This window comes from Schistocerca gregaria, unplaced genomic scaffold, assembly GCF_023897955.1.
Source record: "Schistocerca gregaria isolate iqSchGreg1 unplaced genomic scaffold, iqSchGreg1.2 ptg001569l, whole genome shotgun sequence".
NCBI classification, from domain to species: domain Eukaryota; kingdom Metazoa; phylum Arthropoda; class Insecta; order Orthoptera; family Acrididae; genus Schistocerca; species Schistocerca gregaria.
Genome location: NW_026062850.1, coordinates 25,001 through 30,000, shown reverse-complemented (window position 1 = coordinate 30,000; position 5,000 = coordinate 25,001). Strand labels below are relative to the sequence as shown.

General features: G+C 49.3%; 4 non-coding genes across 4 annotated transcripts; all 4 read right to left on the bottom strand.

Moving 5' to 3' along the window:
- Positions 1-3,739: 3,739 nt before the first annotated feature.
- On the bottom strand, positions 3,740-3,811 carry Trnah-gug (transfer RNA histidin (anticodon GUG)). Its single transcript has one exon. It is a non-coding gene; the product is annotated as a tRNA-His (tRNA).
- A 370-nt stretch (positions 3,812-4,181) lies between these two features.
- Positions 4,182-4,253, bottom strand: Trnae-cuc (transfer RNA glutamic acid (anticodon CUC)). The gene has a single exon. It is a non-coding gene; the product is annotated as a tRNA-Glu (tRNA).
- Positions 4,254-4,528: 275 nt separating this feature from the next.
- Trnal-cag (transfer RNA leucine (anticodon CAG)) lies at positions 4,529-4,610 on the bottom strand. The gene has a single exon. It is a non-coding gene; the product is annotated as a tRNA-Leu (tRNA).
- Positions 4,611-4,687: 77 nt separating this feature from the next.
- Positions 4,688-4,769, bottom strand: Trnal-aag (transfer RNA leucine (anticodon AAG)). The gene has a single exon. It is a non-coding gene; the product is annotated as a tRNA-Leu (tRNA).
- Between the last annotated feature and the right edge of the window lie 231 nt (positions 4,770-5,000).

Below are 5,000 nucleotides of genomic sequence, written 5' to 3'. Positions count from 1 at the left end.
ATTATCTGGAAAAGGTAAGGATGGTTCACTCTGTCGAAAGCCTGTGCGAAATCTAAAGTTACGATAGCACATCGGATTTTGCAAGCGTCCGCAACAGAAATCACATCTCGATAGTCTGATAATGTCTGATATATAGCTCTGTCCTTTCCAACACTCGTTTGATGTGATCCAATGACGGTATGCATCACAGTTTTCATTCTCGTTGCGAGAATGCGAGCAAAAATTTTGTAGTCGCTGTTGAGCAACGTAATGGGTCGCAAAGTTGCGACGGTGTTATTGCTCGTCCGTTTCGGGAGTAAGACCACAAGTCCTTCACTGAATGGCGGAGGAATGGGCATGTCCGGTTGGAGAAGTTCGTTGCAGAGCACCGTCAGCTTTGTCTTTAGTTGTGGCCAGAAGACCTGATAAAGTTCCACCGGGAGACCGTCACATCCGGGAGATTTGTTTTTTGGACTGTGGAACACCACATCTTCCAGTTCATCTTCCGTTACATCGGTGACGAGTTCGGCTACATCCGCAGGGCGAAGCCTGTGCGTTAAGCTGCTCCGGAACTCTGCAAGGGCTTCGTCGTCGGTAGGTTTATTGGACATCAAGTCAGTGTAATAAGTTTGAACGGCGTCTCTGATATCGTGTTGCCGAGTTAGAATCGTGCCGTCTTCGGATTGTAGTTCAGTTAAGATCTTTGTCCGTGCTCGTTTAGTTTCACGTATCAGGTGATAAATGGATGGCTGTTCGCCTTTTGCCATAGTCGAAACCCGACCTCTAATTTTGTAACCTTCCATCTGTTTTCGTTTCAAAAGTAATATTTTTGCTTGCAGTCTTTTAATGCGGGGGTAGTTGTCAATCACAGTGGCATCAAGAGTATATAAGTCTCGAAGACATTGATAATAAAACTCCATCGTTCTCTTAAACCACCAGTTCTTATTCCGGGAATATTGTATCATGGATTTACGAATTTTCGGTTTAGCGCATTCGAGCCACCATTGCAATGCCGAGCCGTACGTACTGAATTTGGCTTCACTTTCATTCCACGCTCGAGTGAAGGCTTCTCTGCATTCAGGATCGTCTAAATGTGCAACATTTAGTTTCCATAGTCCTTTGCCTCGGTAGGTTTCCTGTTTCCCCAAATTCAGCGTGCAAATATAAGCCGCATGGTCGGAGAAACTGGTTGGCCAGACCTCAGTTTGTAAAATTCGCTGTCTGAGAGTGTCCGATACGTAAATGCGGTCCAATCTACTCGCTGAATGATTCGTGACGTGAGTAAAACCAGGTGTTGTACCAAACTTGTGCTCCCACGTATCGACTAAACGTAAATCCTTGACGATCTGTTCTAATTCAATCGATTTATTGAAATGCGGCGTCTGATCTTTGGCGTTAAGTACACAGTTAAAATCTCCCGCCAATATTAGGTGGTCATATTGTGTTGCAAAAAGCGGAAGTATTTCTTCCTTGAAAAAGTCCGCTCGGCGTCGCCTATTAGTTGAGCCGGATGGTGCATACAGATTTAGGAGTCTAACATTATTGATAGTCACGCCAATTCCCCTACAACTTATGAGTCGTTCTACATTCTGGACGATAATTCCTTCTTTCGTGAGAATAGCGGTGCCTAAATCGGAACCGTGTCCCGGATTGGCCGTCACATTATAACCGGGAATGTGGTTCAAAGCAATGTCGGCGACCTCCTGAAGCAAGAGGATATCAATGTCGGCGGCGTATAAGAGGTCTACGATGTTGTCGAGTTTGAGGGAACTGCGGATTTTATTTATATTTAATGTACCAATTTTATACGCCTGCTGATCAGTCATTCACGCTCTTACGAGAGTAAGAAGGAATCGGCGCCGTTTTAAAAGAAGTCAGAGTCCTCTTCTTTGTTTGCCTGCCGTGGATCCAGTAACTTATCATCATGTGCCGGTTCTACTGCCGTAGAAGGCTGTTCGGGAAATCGGGAAGTGACTGGAATATCAGTTGCATCAGCGTCCATGTGTTCGACCTCTGGTTCCGCCGCCCAGTCTATAGTGCTGGGGTTCTTGGACGCAAGAGGATGATGTTGTCGTTGTTCTTTTAAACAATGATCAACATCGTCACTGCACATGGGAGACACCTGGCCGGTAGCATCGCGAGAGGGCTCAGTTAGCGTGATTGCACGATCTTCATCCCGCAGGTGTGCAGAAGTTAGCGCCTGTTGTCGGGAGGATTCTGGTGATTTTGCACTGACTTTGTCCATGATTTGCTGCACCTTTCCCCGCAACGACGCCGCCGCCTCTTCCGCACCCTGGCGGGCGATTCTGCGTTTCTTGTTCTTCCGCGGGGATTTAGCAGGTGGACAACGCTCATCGGAATCCGAGATTTCATGGTGGGGTTGTGGGGAACGACATTCAGCAGTCACAGTCCTGACCTGCGTCTCTGAGGAGGTGGAATTTTGTTCTGTTGACAGAGTCGGGGACTGCGCTACGGAATCAACCACGTCACTCACACTCAGGTGTTGCTCTTGTCGCTCAGAAATGTCAACAAGTTGCTCGGCCGTTGGAGGAAGGGTTGGTTGGGGGCGAATGTCTACTTCGGTATCCATGGGCAGTTGGTCGGTCGGTTGGTCGCGAGCCACCGAAGCGTAAGTGGTGGACAAAATAGTCATCTCCGCGGACTTCACCGGTTCACCTGTCGGCAGCTGCACAACACGTCTTTGAATACATTCAGAACGAATATGACCTGGAGAATTGCAAGCTGCACACGTTCGTGGTTGACCATCATAAATGACGATACCTCGATAACCGCAAACGTTAATGTAAGACGGAATATGTCGTAATAAGTCCACCTTCAACTGCCTGACACCGTTCAAAACCGGATATTTGTGAGCACCGGACCATTTTTCTGCAAAATTACTGAGGACCTTCCCAAAGGGTGCAATAACAAGATTGATCGCATCTGTAGGAACTTCAAAGGGTAGCTCAAAAATTCGAATTGTTCGAATACCAAGTCCCACATGATCGACAGTAACTTCGCCAATATTTCCATCACTGTGTTTAAACTTAAGCTTACCACCGGTATTATTGACAACTCGTTCGCATAACTCAGGGTTTTTCAGCTTCAAGTACATCACACTACTCACAATTGACAAGTGAAAACCAACAGTATCTTCAAACGGAACTTGAACAACTTCCTCTAACCAATCCTCAATTTCGAAAGATTTAGGTCGAGCAAAACGTCGATCAAAGGTAAATTTCAGAGTGTCCTTTCTACTAAGTTGAGCCATCACTGCATTTTCGAACGTTGACAGAATATCTAACTACTGCGAAGCGCCGGCGAAAACGCACAGACTTACACAGCGGATGTAAACAAAGCCAGCCGCAGAGCGAAGCACAGCACGACGAACCGCTCGCCACCGCCGCTGCAGGCAGACTGCCTCTTATGCGACTTGGCCCGACTTAGCTCGACTGACGCTTCGAGACCGCTCGGCCACGCTACCTGTGCCAGTGTTCTTCGCTTTTGTAGAAACAGTGCACGACACAGCTGCGACTGGCTGCTCATCCATTGCACCTCAAACAACTGCCCTTTTCGAATAGAGAGTAACTACACAGGTTGCTGCCCGCGCTCTCGTGTGGCGGCATTGCGTGTTGATAAAGAATTGGTAGTGCCACCTGCAGCCTGCGGAACATGAGTGAAAAATAAAGAGGGCACCGTGATTTCAAACACTGAGCCACAACCGTCACTGCAGCGACACCAAGGCAAAACTTTAAAAAATTGCCGTGACCAGGATTCGAACCTGGGTTATTGCGGCCACAACGCAATGTCCTAACCACTAGACGATCACGGCCACGGAAGCACCGCCGAGGGCAGTCCTCGCGACTGCATGTTGCGATGCACAGCAAAGCTCGGCCCACACACCACTGTGTCAGACGCGGGCTCCATTATATGTATACTGGCAAACGAACGTGTCTGCGATGTAAGGACACTAAGCAGTGTGGTTAGCTGCATTCAACCCCCGTGGCAGTGTCTTGCAGTCCTCCTACTCTGTTCACCTCAGGTATGTGCCTCGATAAGAGGTGGGCAGATGTCGCATCGCTCTCGCCGTCACTTGTGACCACGAATCGTACTTAACGTAGTTTTCTGCAAGCGTCAGCGAAGCGTCAGTCGAGCTAAGTCGGGCCAAGTCGCATAAGAGGAGCAACAAATTGCGCTCGCTTTTCCGGTACCGGGAATCGAACCCGGGCCTCCTGGGTGAGAGCCAGGTATCCTAGCCACTAGACCACACCGGACAACGGCACAAGGGCTACTCCAGCGAACGCAGCAATCTATACACACGCTACTAAACGACAACTACAAAATTATACGCTCCCACTTTGTACAGCGGCATGCTCGGGACTCATTTCGTGGAGACGAACGCCAGCCACTATGACACCAAACGGCGCCTGTGAATCATGTCGTTGCACCGCGCACTGTGCTACGACAATTTAAGAAAGAGACGCTCACGGCTTGCTGCGCTGCTTTCGTCGCGGGTAATCAGTGCTGCGGCTTTCGAGACAGAAAACATTGGCAGCGGTGGGATTCGAACCCACGCCTCCGAGGAGACTGGTGCCTGAAACCAGCGCCTTAGACCGCTCGGCCACGCTACCGACGCTGCACGGCGGTCACAGGAGCTGCGTTCTACCCCACGAGAAAACACCACAATGGCACAAAAAACAGAAAAATGTGGCAGCGGTGGGATTCGAACCCACGCCTCCGAAGAGACTGGTGCCTTAAACCAGCGCCTTAGACCGCTCGGCCACGCTACCTGTGCCAGTGTTCTTCGCTTTTGTAGAAACAGTGCACGACACAGCTGCGACTGGCTGCTCATCCATTGCACCTCAAACAACTGCCCTTTTCGAATAGAGAGTAACTACACAGGTTGCTGCCCGCGCTCTCGTGTGGCGGCATTGCGTGTTGATAAAGAATTGGTAGTGCCACCTGCAGCCTGCGGAACATGAGTGAAAAATAAAGAGGGCACCGTGATTTCAAACACTGAG